The sequence below is a fragment of the Carassius gibelio genome, chromosome B7 (assembly GCF_023724105.1).
Source record: "Carassius gibelio isolate Cgi1373 ecotype wild population from Czech Republic chromosome B7, carGib1.2-hapl.c, whole genome shotgun sequence".
Taxonomy (NCBI): Eukaryota; Metazoa; Chordata; class Actinopteri; order Cypriniformes; family Cyprinidae; genus Carassius; species Carassius gibelio.
This window is the reverse complement of record NC_068402.1, coordinates 34,187,314-34,210,879: the sequence shown is the minus strand read 5'-3', so window position 1 is coordinate 34,210,879 and position 23,566 is coordinate 34,187,314. Positions and strand designations below refer to the sequence as shown.

The following is a 23,566-nucleotide window of genomic DNA, read 5'->3' as shown; positions in this document are numbered from 1 at the left end:
GGTCACATTAATGCAACGGTTAGCCAGCAAAGTTCCTTATTTAAAGCTAATGACGTGAAAAGCAAACTGATATGATCATTGAGCTGACAGAAAAATGCTGCCCTTTTGCACGGTGTAACTAAAATATTTTGATTAGTCATCAATTGTTAAACTGCAAGAGTATACATTAAAAGTCCATATAATTTCAATACTGTGGCCTTTCTGTACATATTTAAAGATGGCCATATTTAGCATAAGAGTCAATCTGTAACATTAACTAAGATTGATAAAAGCAGAAGTAGAGTTTGTGAATTTCAACATTTACCAATATATTTTCACATTTTGAAGTTACATTTGTTAATATTAATAAAATATGATCTAAATTTAATGATCAATACATAATTAATATTAATATTCATTTACAACGTATGGTTCAGCAATTTTTTTAAGTAGTAGAGCACTATTTTAGTTTAGTATCCATTTGAAAAACTATCGGATGATTCATTGTATTGGCCAGTGTTGTCCAACCTAGCTATCAGTAAAATCCACTATCAGTTGACCTCTAATTACAATATTAAGCAAAATAATTGGCAAAAACGACTTCGGTCATAATATTGCAGCCATATTAGCTCCTGTTTTTAAATGTCTAATTTAGATACAAATTTAAACACTCAAATGTCATGGCAACATTTTATAATATTTTTAATGGTTGGTAAATTAAAGTATTTGACTTCAAAAAGCCAATACAGATACAAGTATTAATTCTAGGGGCAAGATTTGACCTTAAATGGAAAAGTTCATTTTGGACCCTGGCTCCAACCACATTAAATTCCCCAGAACCAAAGTTTACACAAAAAACATTTAAAAAACACAGATTACACAAAAACATTTAAGTGATGTTTTTAAATGTTTTAAGTTTACATAAACTTAAAAAAATTAATTCTAGTTGCCTTAAATTATCTCAGAGTTATCTTAAATAATTATATTTCTGAACTATTTTTCAACTCCTATAATGTGGGAAATACACTCAAAATTAGGCTTTTGCTGTCCATCCTCAGTCTAACCACAGGCTCTACTCTTCACCACAACGGTAACACTACAAATCCAACATAACATAAACCTTTGTAAAATCTAATATAACACAACATTTATGTATTAACTTATGTCCCTCTATGTTAATCTTGTGTAAAAACACACAAAATAACACTTAATTTCTAAATTTATTTTCCTTGTTTTCTGATGCAAAGCATGCTGGGAGTCCAATGAACTTTCGTTATTATTTGAGTGCAATTAACTAATTTCATTTGATTAATTTCACTGTTCGGTTTTACAGTGTGTAGGACATTAGCCCTCTAGGACCAGGACTAGACACCCTACATCTCTAACAAATGATTCAGTCACATGACGTTTTCATGGATTTATTTTCCTGTAAGTGTGATTCCACAGTAGTTTATGCACATCTTGCCTCATAATAAATAAAAATTCTATGCACATTGTTTTTATGCACATTTTGGACATTTTATTCATCTTGGTTAGGATGCTTTGATTTTCAGTTTTTTTTCCACATTCCCTTAGAGTACCTCACTTCAACCAGGTGCACATTTTGAGGCATCAATCATGCCTGTAGAACAAACAGGATGTTATACATTTCATTTTAATGCTCAAAAGTAATAGTAAAATGGAGTTTGCCAAAACAAGCATCATTAAATGTTTAAAATGGCATCAAAGGAAGCACAAGCCAGTTTGAGATGTTATTCTTGCTCCTACCTCAGGGCTGTCTAATCCTGGTCCTGAAAGGCCAACATCCTGCAGAATTTAGTTTCAACCCACCCTAATACACCTGCTTGGAAGTTTTTATTCATCCTGAGGACTTTGGCTGGTTCAGCTACGCCTAAATGGGCTACTAATGGCTATCAAACATGGCCATGAAGTACCCCCAGCACTGCCCATTTTACAGGTGCTGGTTATATAATTATAATATTATCAAAAAGTTTATTTCACCAATTTCATTCAAAAAGTGAAACTTGTATATTATTTTCATTCATTACACACAGACTGATATATTTCAAATATTTGTTTCTTTTAAATTTTGATGATTATAACTAGAGATCGACCGATATGGGTTTTTCTATAGCCGATGCCGATGTTTAGAGGTCAGGGTCAGCCGATGGCCGATATGTGCTGCCGATTTTTAGGGCCGATATCTTGAAGTTCTCCCCTACATTTGCATGCTAAAATGTCGCACTGATGCACAACATTTCTAAACTTATCATCATTTATTGAGCACTGACTTGAACCATCTCTTGAATCTTAATTTTGTGCACTGCACGGTATTAAAATAAAAAAATATCCAAAGTTAACCAAAAAAATTAATAAACTGACCAAGTATTAAATTATATATATATATGTCACTTATATATAAGTTTTAGAGCATTTATCAAGTAAAATTTTTTACGTTTGTTGGAACATAAATGTAAACACAAATATACATTTAAATAAATACTATTTTAGAAATAAAATCTATTAAACTGAAAAAATATAAAAAAATAAATATATTAAAAAAAAAATAATAATTGTAGTGCTGCAAACACACTAGCAACCAGCAACATTTGTGTGGTGTAAATGACACAGAACATCTAAAGTGCATTCTAATTTCAAAATTACATCGAAGTCTGTTCGTTATTAAAATAAAGTACCAAACATATAAAAAGTTACACTGGTCAGTTTAAATAGACCGTAGTATACCGGTCCACTCTGCTGTTATGCCAAGGACGTTTTTGCTCATGTGAAGAGGATGATATTTTCCGTCTAGTTTACATTAAAAAAAATAAAAATATATATTATAGTTTAACATTCAGATACATTGCAAATGTGGAAACATTTGGATATGTGCAGAACGAGACCTGAGCAAAAACTCCAAATACATCTAGTCAAACTCGCGCTCGCTCGTCCTCGTCGGATCGTTTTTCGGATCAGCAAAAAAAAAAAAAAAAAAAAAAGGAAAAAAAAGGCCAAGACTAATAAACATACGTTTTGTCTTTTTTCATTAACATTAAATTATTAAATTAAAATATATGAAATAGACTTAAAGTGCACATGGCATAATATCTTCTTTTTAACATAATAATAAGGACTTCTCATCTCCCAGTCTGCAGTGATGAAGTGAGCAGTTATCATCACAGAGCTCTCCGTTCCCCTGGACGTCCACCTGTCTGTCGTGAGCGCAACAGAGGATGCTCGGGATAGTTCATCCACAACTTTTTTTTCTTCTCCTGTTCATAAAGGTCTGATAGAATCTTTTCACTCTAATCTCTCTTTCATCATTATATCTGACAGGGAAGCCAAAATATACGGGGGTTCAAGCTCCTCCGTTCTTCCGCTCGCCATGACAACTGAGTGTGGACTGAACATGCGCAACTTTTTTTTTTTTTTTTTTCATAAATCAATCCGCGGGTCACGTTTGTGCCGAACCGAAGATATTGATCTGAACGGATCACGGATCAATGATGATCCGTTGCACCACTACTATAGTGTTATTTGAAAACATTGCAGTTGCGTTTTAAAATACAACAACGAGCACCACAAACCATTTAAAGAGACTCATTCAGCGGTCTCCTCGACGAGAAACAGTCAACAAAGATAAATGATCGCCAACGTATGGCGCGCTCTCTTCATTTTATCAAATGATCACAATCACATCTATTCATTTTACAGTCCTGCTACTAGCATTTTATTCAGACTAAAACCCCTTTAATTTGGATATGAGAGCTTTTTTTCCAAGTGGCTTTTGCACATAATAATAATACCGCTGCAGATGCATTTTGCAGCATTAATTGATCGTTAATTTAAACGACGATCGATCATGGAAACGATCGAATATTGGCATCCCTAAATACAAATGAGTTGGATGGAAAACTGGTTATTGTCTGGATCAAACCATGCTTCCGAACAAATGTTATTCACCGTTCTAGGCAGCTCCAGGACAGCTGTCTCTCCGAGCGCGCTGCTGTCTGTGATCGGGACGGAGTAACGTCATGCTGCAGTGTTTGTAAGAGCTGACAACTTCTCCACCCCATTTACAGAGTGTAATTCTCTGACTACCTTTATCTCCCAGGGCAGTTGTTGAATCTTCAAAAAGTTTTGTCTTGGGGTGCTTCACATGCAGTGGCAGCAGCAGCACTTTCCACCGCGCCAATAAAACGGGGCTGTCCGCCGACGTGCCTGACTTTAAATCGGCACTACAAAACACGGATATGGCCGATGCCGATATATTAAAAAAATTACAAATATCGGTCAAGCGATATATCGGTCGACCTCTAATTAAGTCCTGCTGGAAAATGAAATCTGCATCTCCATAAAGTTGGTCAGCAGCAGGAAGCATGAAGTGCTCTAAAACTTCCTGGTATACGGCTGCATTGACCTTAGACCTCAGAAAACACAGTGGACCAACACCAGCAGATGACATGGCACCCCAAACCATCACTGACTGTGGAAACTTTACACTGGACCTCAAGCAACGTGGCTTGTGTGCCTCTCCTCTCTTCCTCCAGACTCTGGGACCCTGATTTCCAAAGGAAATGCAAAATGTACTTTTATCAGAGAACATAACTTTAGACCACTCAGCAGCAGCCCAGTCCTTATTGAAGCGAGGCGCTTCTGACGCTGTCTGTCGTTCAAGAGTGGCTTGACAAGGAATGCGACAGCTTAAACCCATGTCTCGCATACGTCTGTGTGAAGTGGTTCTTGAAGCACTGACTCTAGCTGCAGTCCACTCTTTGTGAATCACCCCCACATTTGTGAATGGATTTTGTTTCGCAATACTCTCCAGGGTGTGGTTATCCCTATTGCTTGTACACTTTTTCTTCCCTTCGCCTCTCTATTAATGTGCTTTGACACAGAGCTCTGTAAACAGCCAGCCTCTTCTGCAATTACAATTTTTGTCTTGCCCTCCTTCTGCAAGGTGTCAATGATAGACTTTTGGACAACTGTCAAGTGAGTAGTCTTCCCCATGATTGTGTAGCCTACATAACTAGACTGAGAGACCATTTAAAGGCCTTTGCAGGTGTTTTGAGTTAATTAGCTTATTTGGGATTTTCCTTAGCTGTCAGTTATAATCATCGAAATCAAAAGAAATAAATATTTGAAATATATCAGTCTGTGTGTAATGAATTGATATAATTTACAAGTTTCACTTTTTGAATGGAATTAGTGGAATAAATCAACTTTTTGATGAAATTCTAATTATATGACCAGCACCTATGTCTCCCTATTTCTGACACACCCACTTCAGGTCTTGCAGTCTCCACTAATGAGCTGATGAGTTGAATCAGGTGGGATAGATGGGCGAGACATATAAATTGTGCAGGGCTGGGGTTACTCCAGGACAGGTTTGAGAACCACTGCTTTATAGGATTGAAAGACTAGCCGAATCACCGAGTTGCTCCCACAATGTAACAAGATTTCTTCTCATCTGTAATAGGTTCGTGCATACTACACAACACAAATGAAGTACACACACTACAGAACATTCCATATCTTCTAGCATGGACAATCAACTGGCCCTTCAATTAGCCTGTGCAGTTATTTTATCCTAAAGAAAGAAGAAACCACAACAAAAGTGAAGTAGTAAGACAACAAGAAATGTCAGTACCACAGAAAGAGTTGGAGATAATTAAACCGTACAATGAAACATCCAAAAAAAAAAAAAAGAAAATCCAGCCAAAAATCCTGTAGTGTGAGCTTGCCATAAACTCTGCAGGAAGGTGGCCCTGCAAAAACAGAACGGCATACCCCATCCTAGATGATCCAAAAATACTCAACAACCCTCCCTCAATTGCTGTTATATTAGAACCAAAACGCTGGGAAGGATGCATACCTTAAATGGGAAAAAACATTCTCATGTCCAGGTTAAAAAGAAGAATAGAGTATCGCAGAGTTATTTGTAAAGGTAGCTCTCCATATTGGATTGCACATTCACAAATAAGCAACAGCTGACAAGCTTAGATCAAGTCATCACATTAATTAGTAGGAGTTAACTATCCAAAGATAATAATCAACCAATCAGTGCAGAAACACACATGAAACCGCCATCATAGAAAATCTTTAAAGCCCCATCCTCACAGTGACACATTAAGCTGTATACACATACATTTTGGTATAATTTTGTAAATCCTTTGGTAAACCGTATAGCCATTTCGTCCAGACAGATCTGGCATTTAATAATATTTTTTGAAACCGGGTCCCAGAGTGGATAAATGTGAAAATGCAAGACCTGAAGTGCATTTTTGTGTGGACAGCGGATCCGTATATTTTTGAACCGACGATGTCATCAGCCTAAGTCTCACCCCTTGTCAAACAGCGCTGTCACATAACAGCAACAAAAAACATGAACAAACTCTGAACGATTGTCTTATTACCTAACATTAACACAGATTCATAAATGTATTGTTCCATGTTCGTTTTATATATCGCACGTAAGCTTTATGTGCATAGTACAAGTCTTCTCCATTTTTATTGCATCTCTGTGGCATAATTATAGTGCCAAATGCTGGTCTGGCATGTATACTACATAGTTTTCTGTCAGTTTGTGTCAGTTTGTGGTTTCATGTGGACGCTGATATTTCTTGAGATGAGGCAGAAAAAGAAAATCGGATAGGGATTGGAAAATGGCTTCGTGTGGACATAGCCTGAGAGAAAAAAAAAATACTCATTCATAGCTTTTGGAAACAGACATTTTGAATAAAAAATCCAAAAAGCTTCAAGCTTCTTTCTTATGCAATCAATGTTACCACCTGCTTAATCTGTTCAATTCTGAGAAAAAAGAAAGATGACACTTTTTGGTAACATTCACAAAAATGTTGTGCATCAGACCTCTTTAGATCCTTTCTATTTATTGCACTTCTATGTTCTGTAATCCTTTCCTTTAATGAACGGGATGTTTCACAATCATACATTTTATTGCATGGACATTTAATTATACAAATCACATTTTTCTCACATGTTAAGAAACTCTTAATAAAAATGTGACTTTTCTTATCAGGATGATTAAAATACTTTTACAAGTTTTTGTAAATTCACAATGAACACAATTGGCACATTTAGAATTGCCCAATGAAACCTAACCTGTAAGGGCATTTTGTGAACGCGAATGTGTGGTGGTTTCATGTGGGTTTGTGCAGTGTATGTTTTCTGATGTGAACCCGCTCTGATTGGGTGATAATTATCTCTGGATAGTTCAATCCTATTAATTAGTGTGATGCCTTGAGTTAAGCTTGTCAGCTGTTGCTAATTTGTGAATGTGCAATCCAATATAGAGATGTTACTTTTAAATGTTTGTGTAAGATGTGGGTTTAATATCCTGTGGAAGGTGTTTAGGTTGAAATGTGTCATTATGTTAAAATAATTAAAATCTTATCGCAGGGGGAAATAAAATTCCAAAAATAAAGGGCAATTGATTCCAGAGGTGTACAGAGAATTAAATGAAGGAATACTCAGTAAACAATGTGTTTTTACCAATAAATACATCAAAGGTGCATGGCTCATTGTGGACAGTGAATCGTACCAAATTAAATTTGGTTGAACAAACTGTTTGATCATGGATGTAACTCACCCCTGGAATGTCAGTTAGATCTTCACCTTGGACACTCGGATTCTTTGATGCTTCTGAGTCACTTGTTTTGGGTTCCTCTTGAGTCTCACTGTTTCCTGTCCTTGCTTGACTCTGTCCAGTTCTCTGAGATTCCTCTTGACTCCTCCCAGTGCAATCTGAATCCTCTCTTGCCTCTTGACAACTCCCAGTATCCTCTACTTGGGTCTCCCCTGATGAATTGAATCCTTGATTATCCCAGACGTCTGCTGACTTGGAAGGCTGTCCTTGGTTCAGAAGTTTTAAGGCCTCTGTCCTGCTGCTATGTTCTGATTTGTGGCACTTCCCAGAACTCTCTGCTTGTCCTCTGCTGTTTTGTAGCTCAGTTTCTGCACATCCAGCCTCTACTATATTTAGACTCCTGCACGTTTCCTCGTTTACATCTAAGGTTTTTGTAATAGCCTCTGAGAGGAAGATGTCACTGCTTACTGGCCGGTCTAACCTAAAGGAAAACAAAGATCAAAACAACTTACTTTCCATAACCTATGCACAATCTAGAACAATGTAGCATACCACTATACTGCTTATTAATACAATACAACCCGGTTTTTACATTGTATGAAAGAAAATGTGAGTGGTGTTTGTCCATGCCAAACTTGGCACAATGGAACCAGGCTCAGTGACTTCCACAGTACTTTTTCCATACTGTGGAGGTCAATGGGGATCAGGAGCTGTTTGGTAACCAACATTCTTGTGTGAATGTGCATGCATGACAGGATGGTGCCCGGGTGATCACTTGAATTTTTTCCAGATAATGAAATAACGGAAAACTGGGGGAACATCACATACAATAAAAGAAAGAAACTCATGCAAGTTTGAAACAACTTGAGGTTGTTACAGTTACGGTAAGGGGGGTATCACCAATTACAACATACTGGGCCAGCTAACCAATCAGAGCCCATTCTGTATCGATGAAACATAAACTAAACAGGTTGTTTGAGACAAACTGGGAAGAGAGATGCCGCAATAATCTAAAATGTTTTCAGAACAAGCATGAAAATATTTTCTAGTATACCCCAAAAAACATTTCAAGACCCAACACTCTGGGTAGTTTCTTAGGGTGCTTTCACACCTGGCTCGATCGCCTGAACGAGGTGGTCTCAAAAACAAACTCTAGAGTGGTTTGGATGTAGTGTGAAAGCAATCAGATCTACCGGACGAGGCTATATCACATTGTATGATGGGTAATTATTTAAGTTCAATGAAATGCATTAGATTTGTTGTTTTGCTAATACCTCAAAATTAACCTGTGGATGTCTGTGGGTGAGCACGCCTTCGCCATTCAAAATCAAAGCACACCTTTTTCATTTCATAATAGAGTTTTATTGCTCTTTTTCATAGTAGGTGAATATTAAAAAGGTTTTTGAGATGAAACCTGGACTACTGCTCCAAATTATCAATTAATTTAACTACAGCTAAAAAAAAAAAAGAAAAAAATAAATCCTACAAGCTAAGTGGAATCCCAGGAAAATGAACTGTGGAACTGTGGACCGAATTTTATAAACAAAGCAATCGATCTACAGGTGTAAAGCACCCTAAGTAGTTCCAAGTATATCCAAGTTAAAAAGGCTAAGTCCAGGTCTATATGATATTTTGGTCCCTAGATATTTAGTGTAGCCACACAAAATACATTTTAAGAAGAATGTCCTTTAGGTTTTTGGTCCACACTAAAAGGGTTTACACGTATCAGTTGCGAGTCAAAGTAATTTACTGGGGACACGGTGGGTGACAGTGTAAACTCTGGTGTTCCTGCATAGTCTCACCTCACGCTGGATCATCTTTTTGTGAGGATTTTACATAAACACACACAAGTCTTGTCCTGTAAGAAGTGAAGGAATGTAAACACTGACCCAGCTACATTCTCTTGTCTGTTGTGTGGCGTGGGCTCCTCAAAAGCTGACGGTCCCGGCAAAGAGCTCTCACTACAGAGTAAAGCAGGACTCTGTAGGGTAAGCACTCCCACAAATGGAAGACCTGAAATAAACCAACACTGTTAAGTTGACAATGAGATCCCTTGTTTGTCCTATAGAGCAAAGAGATTAAATTGAGACCAAGTGGAATCTTGTCTTCTGTGAAAAAGACATGTCGACTCCAGAATTTACAAGAGATCTCTACTTTGTCTCAAACTGTGGTCAAATTTGTAAAGTTGTTCAATTTGAACTCAAACTCTTCCAAGACCAAACAGCCCTATACTCATACTGTATGCAAACAATAGTCTTTTATTTTTATAAAATTTTGTGAGCCGTCCAAAAATTCAGAAGTCTACATTCCCTTTACGAAAATGAATCATGATTTTACTACAAATAAAATCAAAAACCATGGTACCCACAAATAAAATTTTTTTGAGTCCACAACACAGCTATAATGACAAGGCAAAGTTGATTATTTGAAACATAACTGAGAAAACCTGAGAAAACCTGAGCTAAGAAAAGAGCAATATTTTTGTAATATTACCTGTAGACAATGGCTCGTAGCAAACCCTGACAGAACGTCTCAGCCAAAGCTCAGATGGTGAACCAGGATCCTGATCTAGGAGGGTTGCATTTGTGTTTTTGCTGACCTTTAAGACAATACACAACATACTCATTTTCATTGATGACTCTTGCCAGATGAATCTTTCCTCTGTTCTATTGTGTGCTGTGTATGTTATCTTATCAGAAAAGACCATTCAAAATATAGCTGACATTTAAAAGTGATATCCAAATGATTTCCCTAACACTTTGACTAAATTAAGAGAGTGTAGTGCTGAGCGGAAGAGATAATGGTTTTGAAAGGCACAATATCAGCTCAATCTCTTCCACCTTCAACACAGGACGTGTGAAGTCTCAGAGCCCTGCAATGATTGATATTGGCTTGATTTTGAAGGGAGTGTATGAATCATGTTTTGTGATGTGCTTTTGACACAGCTTTCAACATTTGACGCATCTTTTCCCATCTTCCTATTGGTACAGTAGGAAAAACGAAATCCCAAAGGATTTCTTTGACTGTTATTTTCAAAATAGCAACGCGATTGGTTATTTGTTAAATTCCTGTTTTTCAGAAATTTCTCCTGAGAAAGATACCCTAGTAATCTTGTGTCTCCTGGAGTGTTTCAACAGACTTTAATAATGTTTAAAACATGATTAGATGTGTCAATATATCAGAGTCTGCAATAAAAGTCTTTCATTATGATTTCAATATTAATTGAAACATTTCCCATCAGTTCTCTAGCATTATTCAATCTGTGCAATTCACATTCATGTTATAGCTCTATATCCTTACTGTAAACAATGGTTTCATTCGTCTATTTTTATATTCCTTAGGGATAGTTCACCTAAAAATGAAAATGTTGTTATCGTTAACTCACCCTCATGTTGTTCCAAACTTGTATGAGTTTCTTTATGTTGAACATGAAAGAAGATATTTTATAAAATGCTGGTAATCAAACAGTTAAAGGACCCTATTGACTTTCATAATATTTCTTTCCCAACTATGGAAGTCAATGGGGACCAAAAACTATTGGAATTTCTAAATATCTTCTTTTGTGTTTCAAAATAAGAAGGAAACTTATACAGGTTTGGAATGACATGAGGGTGAGTAAATGTAAATGTAACGCTTAAAGTTTGTGAAACATTTGAGACAAAGTTGATATTAGCCTCCTGCTATAGAAAAGCAAACTCTGAGCAGTAAAAATTTGCTTCTCGCTCCTGACATTTCGCCAATAATTACTATTCACTCTTCACTAAATTTGACCAATGGTATACTGTATATTGTGAGATCCATAAGTTATCTGTTTCTTCATTCAGATGTGAAATAAATAATTGTGGATTTAGCGATTGTTAAATAATTGTAAATAATTGTAAATATCTCTTAGTGATGACGACTATGGCGACAACTGTTTTTATGATGCAATACATGAAAAATATATTTTCAGTTAATTTTGTTATTAAACTTTACCTTAAAATAAGTTTCTGGACTATCAGATGTTATTCAAGATCAAATCATGGGTACATATGAAGAAGCAGCAACAAATATAAGAAATAGTTTAGCTTGCTATCGCAGCTATTTTTACTGTTCGAAATTGTAGGTCAGTATATAAAAAAATCAATTAATGTTTATTCAGCAAGAATTCATTATATTTATCAAAACTGACAAGAAAAACTTGTACATTGCTTTAAAAAAAATCAAATGAATGCCTTTCTTTTAAACTTTCATCAAAAAATGTATAACGGTTTTCACAAAACAACAACAACAACAGAAAACTGGAATAATAGCTGCTGAAAATTCAGATTTGCCAGGAATAAATCATATTTTATAATCTATTAAACCTCTTTTAATAATATCACAATGACTAAGACTAAGTGCATGATAAATATTAAAAACTACGCATTTGATATACTATATGCATATAAGGGTAAGTAGATGATAGGGCATCTGAATGATTTCAGACAGCAGGAGTCCTGCAGCACGTTCCCCTGCAGAGAATGACACTCAGATGAATATTGCAGTGTAATCCAATCACTCTGATTATTTCCTGCTGGCTATGAGTCTATGTTTGGGAGCTTTCTATCTCTCTATGACTTGTCTCTCTCTGTGGTCAATCTGGGCTCTATTCTCATTGACTGACTCTATTTTTACTTGGCCTTTGACTGTCACCACTGAGAGGAGTTCAAGTTTTATAAATTTGAGGAGGATGAAGGTCATCTTGATGTCAAGTCCCTCCGGGTCCCTGATGACCTCAGCGTTACCTCGTGGCAAAAGCTCTGACGTGGCTGCATGAGAAAGTGCATGTCCTGCCCCCCTCCCTTCACTTGTTATGTAACACAGATATAGTGAGCCAGATTTGATGAAATTTCGGTTGTGTGAAAAAGGAGGTGTTATACAGTCACAGTAAAAAAACAGCAGGAAATGGAGAAATGTTTGAGAAACTGGCGATTCAGGTGAGCATCACGAAAAACCTGCCATGATAAACCGGGGAAACTAGTTTTTCTCATCCTTTCAGTGCATGAAAGAAATGCAGGATCTCAACTTTACAACATATTTGAAAAAGAAAATGTTTCACATGAGGTGCAAAAGTATTAGACCACTAGTGTAAATTGAAAATTTCATGCCACAATCAAAGTGACCAAAATGATCAAGGTTATCGATATAATGGTATCTTTATTTCAATTCTCACCATTAACAAACAATTAACAATGATTTTGTCTCAATAAACTTGGTAAGGTAGTTGCTATGTTTGGTATTAGGTAGAATAAGGGATAATGTCACGCAAAATATGTGCTTTATAAGCACAAATAAACAGCCAATATGTTAATAATAGACACGCTAAAAAGAATTGGTCCCTATATTAAAGTGTTACAATAATATTCATGGTATTGTTAAAATGTGCTGGTACACAAACTGAAATCATTGTGATATTTAAAAACAACAATAATTAGCTGAACTATGCACTTCTTGTTCTGCATTACTATTAAAAGTAATATAATCTATGCCGGATGGATTTTAATTGAACAAAAAAAAGTTGTGATGTTATCTTCTAAAATGCAAAGTTTTGACAAAAGATTTGGAAAAAGAAGGCATTTTGGATTTTTTCTTGTTTCAATTTTTCATTATTCAGAATTGAATTATAAGCACATAAATTTGAGTGTAAAGTTGAATGGAAAAAATCTCTATTTTTTGACCATCTCACACTAAAGAAAATGTTATGTGATATAATTTAAATTCCATAATATTTTTTACTAAATGCACTGGGTTGTGTCAACAAAACTAAATTTAGATCAGGATAGATTAGGTATAAATAACTTTCAATTTCAAGTTACTTTTTATAGAAGGATGCAATCTGACAATAGATGCCAAGTTCATAAAACCTGATGATGATTTGATTTGAGCATCATCCAAAGAGCACCTTGAGCTTCATTGGAAACAACAACATCTGACTGTCTGTCACGTGATCAGTGTCACAATTATGCTTATTTGATTAGAGAGCTATAAATAGAGCCGGAACTTCAACTTTATATCCAGGTTTAAATGAGATGATGATTGAATCCCAGATTTGACATGTTGTCTCATACTTTCAAACGCCACTGTATACATGTAACCTGCGCTGCTACTAAGCAGACTGTGTGTAACATGCAGTTTTGTACATAAGGAAAGTTTAAGGCCATTAAAACAATATCCCACCTCCCAGGAAACAATGCGGTGTACTTAACTCTATTTCTTTCTTGAAGTATCCACCGCAAGCTCTTGTCTCAAGAGGCATAAATCAATCCATGCAAAGAAAAACTTGCTAAAACTCTACCTGATTGGCCAACAGGGATGAAAGATGCTCTCTCAACAGCTCACTATTTCCTTCAAAGCTCTCTTTGTATTTGTGCTGTTGATATTTTTCCTCAAAGCTCCACAATCTTCAGCGTCCTCTCTCTTTTCCTCTCCCTGACTTTTTTCCCTGCACTAGCCTCCCTGTGACTCCTGGGAGCTTTGACCATTTAAGGAGAAGCCTTCTCGTGCTTCTCCGAACTGCTATTGCCGCGCGCGCGTGTGTGTGTGTGTGTGTTTGGTTTCTGCATGATGCTCCAATGAGCTGCAGCTGAAGTATGACTCTGTCCTCCACAGCCTTTATGTTTTGGACCTCTGCCTCTTCCTGATTTAGATTTAGTTACTAAAATTTTATGGATGAGTGGTAAAGTTGTTTCTCCTCTGCATCCTGTTAATGACAGAAATTGACTTTCTTTCCCCTTTAAATATCACTAATAAACATGCACACGCTAGTTAATAAGAAGCATCTGAACTACAGCAAAAACAAGCCACTAAAGAGGAAGCAATGAAGAGGTTTTTTTTAATGTCCGAATATGCAAATACTGACATGATGTCTTCTTTAAAACAGCTGCTATGCTCAGTGCATTAAAGGTACAGTTTACCTAAAAATTTAATTTTCTCACACTCAGGCCTTCATCGTGCTTCTTCATCCATGTTGTCCTCTCACATCAAAATACCAACATATTTCTTCAGGACTATTCTGGACTTTTTTTTACTGTGCATATTTCTCTTCTGATTTAGACAAGGTGACTTTTTTGACTGGACAAAGCAATATTATGGATTATGTATTTGTGTTTTATTAAAGCATTTGTGCAATGAGATAGAACAACTCAACAAGCGGAACAATACGAGGGCCCTTTTCCAAAAAGTGAGAGTACTTAAGACAGGAGTCGCTTTAAAAAGAGCATAGCAACATCATTCGAAGCAAGAACAGAGAATTTTGACTACCGAGAGAGAGTGTGCGATGCGAGAGAGTGTCCTGTGGCCAAATGAACATCATGAGGTGCTTCTGAGCATCTTGGAAAGCGAAGTCAGAGCTGCAATCAAGAAATTGAAAAGCAGGAAAGCGCCTGGTATCGACGAACTTGAAAGTAATCTTATTAGGATTGGACCAAGTCATTGATAGTCACGTTGCCAAAGAAAGGAGACACCACCAAGTGTCTACCGAGAACTACCGAACAATGAACCTCATTTGCCACACTAGCAAGATCATTCTTGAAATCATACGGAGTCGAATGAAGTACACAATCCAGATACAGATGGCTGAAGAACAAGCAGGCTTTCAAGCCGGGCGAGGAACTATCGTGCAGATCTTTGCCATACGACTTCTTGCAGAGAAACATCTCGCACTGCAAGACAAGGAGTTGTATCTGGTGTTCATCGATTTCAAGAAAGCGTTTGATCGAGTCTGGCATGAGGACCTATGGCGAATTCTACATCATTACGGCGTTCATCCAGAGCTAGTCAAGCTAATTAAGAACCTGTACGCTGAGACTACAAGTGAGGTACGAATCGGCTCAACTGAATCAATCTGGTTCACACAGACGGTGCGTGTGTGTCAAGGACGGTGCGTGTGTCTCCCAATCTTTTTAATATTTTCTTGAAGCATATAATGAGAATGGCGCTTGAGAAAGAGAAACAACCAAATGATGATGACGCGGCTGTCAACGGTAGACCTATTAACAATCTCAGGTTTGCAGACAACATCGCGCTGATAGCTAAGTCACTGAATCGACTTCAAAGCCTCATGGACAAGATCAACAAAACAAGTAGGGATCACGGCATGGAGATAAGCGATTCACAAATGGAATGGATGCTAATGAGTGTGAAGTCCCAAGATGAAAAGCAAGAGGTAATCAAGCAAGGTCTTAGACTCTGAGACAAACAACTGAGCTATGCCGAACGATTCAAGTATCTGGGATCGTACATCACCGAATACGGTGAACGCACTCAAGACACACAAGTAAGATCAGCATGCGCGCTAAGCATGATGAGTTCGCTCAAAGAGATTTGGTCGGACAAGAAGATCAGCACTGAGACCAACATGAGGTGCTTTATGATACGAGAAATGGACCCTGCGAGCGAAAGAGGAGAACATGCTTAATGTGTTTGAGATGGCTGCTCTCAGGAAGATTGCTGGTGTCAAAATAATGGACAAAATCAGGAACGAGACCATACGAGAACGGCTTGGACGACGACGAACGATTGTCAACGAAGTGCATGAGAGACAGAACCGTTGGCTGCGACACGTACTGCGAATGGAAGGAAATCGGATTCCTAACATTATCTTGGAAGGCCGAGTAGAAGGCATGTGACGACGAGGACGACCGAGAGCTATTTGGGCCAAATCGGCATTGGAAAGAACGGGCCTGAGCGTGCAGAAAGTGCGCAGCCTAGCACAGGACAGAGAGAAATGGAGATCTTTGAGTTGTCGCGTGGAAGACCCTACGTGCACTACCACTACGTAAAGGACATGGTCTAAGTAGAAGAAGAAGAAATTTTGTGTTTTAGCTGAAATCAACTTTGTGAAGTTAATATGTAAAAAAAATGTTTTTCTTTTCGGGTGGACAGAGCTACAGAAAGTTACAATAAATTATGCCACCATAAAGTAAAGCTAAGTATGTGTAACCAAGTCTTAAAATGTTAAAAATGTTTAAAATGTTTACACTTTCTAAAGGAAATATGTATGATGCACACTGCAACCATGCTGTAATTTTGTGGATGCTTGTCTGGGTGTTGATATCTATTTGGTAAGGTGCTCGCCACGGTTTGCTAGAGTGTTGCTAAAGTGCTCACAGTGGTTTCTAGGTAGTTTGAGTGGTTGCTAAATGGTTACTTTTGTCCCAAGCCACAAGTCTCTATATCCTTGTTCCATAGATCTGACTTGGGTCTCTCCTTCAGTAGCATTGTATTTTCTAGAGAATAAAAACTGGGTTACACTTTATTTTAAGGTCCAATTCTCGCTTTCAACAAACCATTAATTACAAATTTTGCCTAAATAAACTCCTAATTTGCTGCTCATTAATAGTTAGTAATGTAGTTGCTAAGTTTAGGTGTAAGGTAGGATAAGAGATGTAGAATACAGAATATGTGCTTTATAATGACTAATAAATAGCCAATTTGTTTATAATAGACATGCTAATAAGCAACTAGTTAATAGTGTAAATCGGTCCCTATGCTAAAGTGTTACCGAAAAGAGTTCTACTTATTCTAGTCCACAAATGTGACAGAGAAAATGGACGCCTCATCAGCAACACACAAAAAAGTTTTTATGATTTAGGAAGACATTTTTAGTGGTGCTTTCAATTGTAAACCCTACTGCCGCCATGCCAGGGCAGCTGTTTTCAATCAGAGGGATGGGAACCACAAGGGACCTTAGAAAACTCCCAAGGGGAGAAACTCCCTAGATGACTTCAAATGATTAAAAATATGACACAAGATTTGAAATAAACTAAGCAAGCTAACAAGCAAGCGAACCGAGCCCGAGCGCGGTTATCCCCATTCCCTTATAACAGTGCAATTACACATTTAATTACTGAGTAATATTAATTAACTACATGTTCTTACTAAATGCTTAGGGATAGGATTAGGGTTTTGTTTAGGGTTACTTAGATGTAATTACTCATCATTTATGTTATTATAATAGAAAGTACATGTAACATGTGTAACAACGACACCTTTAAATAAAGTGTTCCCAAAAAATGTCCAGTACATGTACTGGTAATATAAAGCATAAACATTCAATTTTTGAAACAGGTATGGAGTTATGTTTGCTTAGTCGAAATAGGTCTTTATAATACTCTTGTAACTGTATATGCCTTATATATTTTCTATATAACAATCCCTTAGCCTAAGTATTAGCGGCAGTAACAGTGGTGTTTGACTATCAATTATTCAAAACTAATTACACAAAGACAAGTAATGTGCTCTGAAGATGTTATGGGATATTGCAAAACTCTACAGATTCATCGTAAAACACCAAGGTCAAAATTAATGGGAAAAACATATAAGCAGTTATTTACCTTGTTGCTGGGTTCCTCTGCTCGCGTGTGCAGAAGCGAGCCACCTGTTTGAAAGCAGCAAGAGAGATCCAGGCTTATTTGCAAGTCACGGGTCAATCATGCAAATGCCCAAGTATTAAAATGCACATTAAATAGTCGCCCGTCTAACAGCATGACGCACTAAAGAAGGCGTAGTGCTTGATTGACAGCCGAGTTTTCAATACTTCTTTCAGACTCACTCCCTCCCTCTCACCCTGCCTCCATATCTAAGGGCAACAATAACCTGGCAACCATTTACATGAGGAGCTTGATCCTCTGGTTGAAAGCACTCGGCGAAGCACAGACTCATTGTTTCACTTCCTTCAAAAGCATGTGCCAATTGAACAGCGGTTGTAAAACATTCAATGATGCACTAATCATTATGCTCCAAATTCTGCATCTTAAAACTACTAAATCAATCAATGCAACTGATACATAGTCTGGGTTAAATGCAGGTCGTGGTAAAAACAAGCTGTTCGATATTAATCACTGACATCTTCAGGAGAAGAAAACTAGATAGTGGCTGTTATTTATTCAGAGAGTGGCGAGGAGAGCGTTTTCGGATGATTCAGCCCACTGCTTGGCTCTTTATATCTTTATTACTGAGCGTAATGTACAGCAATGAGATTAAGATGAGCAGCTCGGAATGAGAACCAGACACAACTGATATGCTGACATTTCCCATTACTGCGACTAAAACCAATGCATGATGACTTTGCTAATTGTGTAATGTATAAAGTGTCTGGTAAATACATGTTAATATGCAATAATTTCTTATCTGAACAAGACAAACTAAAAAGACCTTGCAAAAAAGAGGAACTTCATTAAAGATAAAAAAAAACACACACACATTTCAAGAAGACCACAACAGCTAAACGCTAAACCAAATGCAAATGTCCTCCAAGAAGAACAGGCTTTTCTGTAGGGTGAAGTAATCTGGTAAATGCTTTGCATTAAGCCTCTCACTCATAAAACGTCTTTAGAAACTCGTTCAGTTCTGTGCACGTGCTTCATACTTCAACATTTGCATGTTCAAAAACCAAACAAACAACCTTTGATAAAGTAAATATATGTTAATGATGACACTATAAGATTAAAATATAATAAAGTTAATTATTTAATATTTAGATAATGCTTAAAAGACCAATAGTTGATCATTTACTTATTTTTTTTTTTTTCCAAAGCTGTAATGCTTTCTGTCTTGCGTGGAGCACAAACTCAGTTATCAAGACAAATGTCAAGTTAGACAGGTTTGGAATGTCCTTTTGATTTCTGGGTAACCGAACGCTTTACTTGAGAATAAATTCCACACTGGGGTTGGTCTGAGGTAAATGGATAAACAAATCTGTTGAAAAGTTTGGGGTCAGAAAGATTTTTGAAATGAATGGTTATATACTATGGAAGACCGTTTCTGTCACTGAATAATAAATAATACAAGGTAATTGTGACTTTTTATCCCACAATTCTGACTTTTTCTTTCCTCAGAATTGAGTTCAGAATATCCGTGTTATAAAGTCAGAATTGCGAGTTATTAAATAAAAATGATGAGCTTTAAGGTCAAAATTGCGAGTTATAAAGTCAGAACTGCGAGATATATAATTGCAATAGTAAGTTATGAAGTCAAAATCGTGAGTTATAAAGTCAAAATTGTGATATATAGTCACAATTGCGAATTATAAAGTCAGAACTGCAAGATGGAAACTTGCAATTGCAAGTTATAAAGTCAAAAGTGCATGTTAAAAAGAATTGTGACAAACTTGCAATTGTGAGTTATGAAGTCAAAATTGTGAGTTATGAAGTCAAAATTGTGAGTTATAAAGTCAAAATTGTGAGTTAGGAAGTCAAAATTGTGAGTTATAAAGTCAGAATTGTGTTATATAGTCACAATTGTGAGTTATAAAGTCAAAATTGTGAGTTAGGAAGTCAAAATTGTGAGTTAGGAAGTCAAAATTGTGTTATATAGTCAAAATTGTGAGTTATGAAGTCAAAATTGTGAGTTATAAAGTCAAAATTGTGAGTTAGGAAGTCAAAATTGTGAGTTATAAAGTCAGAATTGTGTTATATAGTCACAATTGTGAGTTATAAAGTCAAAATTGTGAGTTAGGAAGTCAAAATTGTGAGTTAGGAAGTCAAAATTGTGTTATATAGTCACAATTGTGAGTTATAAAGTCAAAATTGTGAGTTAGGAAGTAAAAATTGTGAGTTAGGAAGTCAAAATTGTGTTATATAGTCACAATTGTGAGTTATATAGTCACAATTGTGAGTTAGGAAGTCACAATTGTGAGTTATAAAGTCACAATTGTGAGTTATAAAGTCAAAATTGCGAGTTATAAAGTCAAAATTGCGTGTTATAGTCAAAATTGCATGTTATAAAGTCAGAATTGTGAGAAACAAACTTGCAATTGTGAGTTATGAAGTCAAAATTGTGTGTTATAGTCAAAATTGTGTTATAAAGTCAGAATTGTGAAATAAAATGTTGCAATTAACTTTTTGGTGAAAACGGGCTTCCATACTATTCAATAAGGATTAATTTATCATAGAAAAAAAAAATGATTTCAAATGCTGTTATTTTGAACTATAAAAAATAAAATAAAATAAAGAATTAAAAAAAAATTATCATGGGTTTCATAAAAAATATCATGCAGCAAAATGTTTTTCAACATAATTTAATAAGAAAAATGATAAGAGGAATTATTTCTTGAATAGCAAGGATTATGTGACACTGAAGACACAGTAATGGTACTGAAAATTCAGACCTGCATAACAATTTATATAAAATATATATATAATACAATCCAGCCTTGGTGAGCATAAGAGACTCTTTAAAAACATTCTTACCAACCCCAGACTTTTGAACAGTGGTTTAAATCAGGTTTAATGCAGACTATTTCATGTAATTTTCCTCTTTTGCTGAGAGAGTATGATTCAACTTTTTTTAAACACTATACCTGCACATAATGTTATCTCTTTGAAACAGCTACAGACATCAGCCATAAAATACAAAGCATCCGAGAGACAGGCTGCATGGTCAGACATATTATTGCATGTCTTAATCTCTTCACTTTGGACTACTCATTTGATAAGCAAATACAAGACGTTTTGTCATACAAGAAATAAGCAGAGAGAAAAAGGTTGCAACAATCTTTTGTGCTAGCTATACACACACATCTGCTGTTGCTTCGTGAGCAAACAAACACAGCAATGTCTGCTTTTACAAAAACAGAGTACACTTCTCACATGATTTAATGTGATTAAGAGCCTATACTGCACATGTGAACTGAGAATCTCTATTTCCTTCAGCTCTATAAACAGCACATGAGGCAGCTGCACTTGGGCCAAAGCCACAGAGCTCCCTATAGACACAGCAGGAAGAAGCTTACGCCATTAGAGAAAACACACACAGAAACACTGCACACAGAGACATAAAAACATACACACTGTGAACAAACACTCATTCAGTGTCACATTTAAAAAAACAAATACCACATACACTTAAAATATATACTGATTAATAATACAATTAATAAATAGAGTACTTGATAAAGTGAAGGGTGTATCTTTTTCATAACATATATGTTAGAAGAATATTTTCTGTTTTTCCAAACAGTGTAATTTTAGGATTCAATTCAATTAAATTCAATACAATTTAAATTTTAATTTCAGCCTGTTGTAATGACTTCATGTGCTTTAGTCATTTTTATTCATTTGGTTAATTTTTCTATGGAACTTTAATTTATATGTATTTTAGTGTTGGTTTTATTACATCAGTAATTCATCTGAAACGTATTTTATTTCAATTAGATGCCAAGGCATGTTAATTTTTTTATGTAATATTTCAATTTTTTTATTTATTTTTTTATTTATGAAAATAATGGATAGGTACGTTGCATTATCATCGTCAAAATTTAACACCTTGCCTCTAAGAGTGATACCAATAATAAAAAAGGAGTTGATTTGTATATATACTGTGTATGTATATATATATATATATATATATATATATATATATATATATATTATTTTTTAGGTGATTTTTGCTGGGTTTATTATTTGGAGAAATAAGATACCACCATGAAAAATTCATACGCTAATGTCAGTCAATGTTCATCATGAATCGAATTATCTGTGATACTACTTTTACACAACAGTTCAACAACAACCTCCGCTCAAATACAGCTACTTCCCGAATGAATTAATGGGTTTAAAAGGATCGTTTAGTTATTCAGTGTCTCACTCATAACACCACAGCCATAACGATGTGAGCTACAGAAAGAGTCCTACTAAAAACATCTTACTAAATAGTCTCAATTTAGAAAATTATAGTACTTACATTGATAAATTACAGAAATAATTTTTTTAGCAGCCAATGAAAACAAACAGGAATTCAAGGACTGTTACATAAAACGTTACCAAAAGTTGCCATCATACAAATGAACTTCAGAGTCGTCTGAAATGTCTTAGTAACTTTCGAAGTACATCATACCGTTTTCAGATGAAAGTGGAGTGAGGACACTCTCCTGAGCGACAGATTCGGGTGTGGAAAAGCTACAATCCACCAGGAGCCCACTGGCCATAGATTGAGACATACAGAACGACTAGAACAATACAAAACAACATGTTAGATCAATTATCACTTTTTTATTTACATTTTTTTTAATGCTTAATATTTTGGGGAAACCATGATACACTAGGCCTACTATTTAAAAATTCAGGGGAAGAAAGATCAAGAAAAATGCTTTTATTCAGAAAGGATGAATTAAACTGATCAAATGTGATGTCATTCATAATGATAGAAAGATTCTGAATTTAAAAAAAATAATAATTCTGAATTATACTATATTATAGCTGCATAAGAGAATTTGATAATTAATGCTATTTTCCTAAAACCGGTCCTTACCTGTGTGTTAGAAGAGATGGTGGCCTCCAGGGCACGGAGCTGACTCTCAGTAGCTTCAGCTCTGCTCAGTGCTCTCTCCACCCTCATGCTGATGGCCTCTATCCTCTCCTTTATCCTCTTCTCGCTGCCCGTGAGCACCTGAGCTGCCCGCAAGGCCTGCGAAACCACGTCCTCCACTTTCCTCAGAGACTTCAGCAGCTCTTCTGCAGCCAAACGCTCTGCCGATGAATCAGTGACCACAGCCACATCCCTGAACTGAATCTGAGCGTCGTCACAGCTGCTCGTTCCCTGGTCTTTGAGAAGCACCTTCATGCCACACTTAGCCTCTTCCAGCTGGGCTGGCCTGATGTGATTGATGTCCAGGCTTTGAACGTCCGTCACAGTTTCTTGTGGAACTTGGGGAGCCTGGTTCTTCTTGCCCTCTTTAGTCTGACCTCTCCACCAGCTGATGGCAGCTCTGTGGGCTTCCTGCGTCTGATGCTTGGCCTTGTGCTGTCCTTGCGCTGCCAGCGGGCTTTCAAGAAGCTCCAGCTCTTTCAGACTGGAAAGCAAATGGACAACATGCATCATGCAATGCAAAGCAATGTTATAAGATGGCAGAAGATATGATTCCTTACAGTGTGGCCAGCTGATGCCTTGAACTTCCATGTTGTTGTTGCTTCTGCAGATAGAGTCTCTGTAACTTCTCACTTTCACTGTTGCCATCTTTGT

General features: G+C 36.4%; 1 protein-coding gene across 6 annotated transcripts in view; it reads right to left on the bottom strand.

Moving 5' to 3' along the window:
• The window catches only part of LOC127962041 (inositol 1,4,5-triphosphate receptor associated 1), a 50,315-nt gene extending 32,338 nt beyond the window's left edge, over positions 1 to 17,977 (bottom strand). For 2 of the 6 annotated variants that reach the window (XM_052561455.1, XM_052561458.1), the window contains exons 1-4: positions 13,902 to 13,931; positions 10,079 to 10,184; positions 9,475 to 9,598; positions 7,589 to 8,066 (exon numbers count right to left, since the gene is read on the bottom strand). The gene's annotated coding sequence lies outside the window, so the exon portion shown is untranslated. Of the gene's footprint in view, positions 1 to 7,588; positions 8,067 to 9,474; positions 9,599 to 10,078; positions 10,185 to 13,901; positions 13,935 to 17,940 lie in introns of those variants that run through there. The other 4 variants (XM_052561457.1, XM_052561459.1, XM_052561456.1 and 1 more) reach the window with 4 other exon arrangements.
• Positions 17,978 to 23,566: the final 5,589 nt, after the last annotated feature.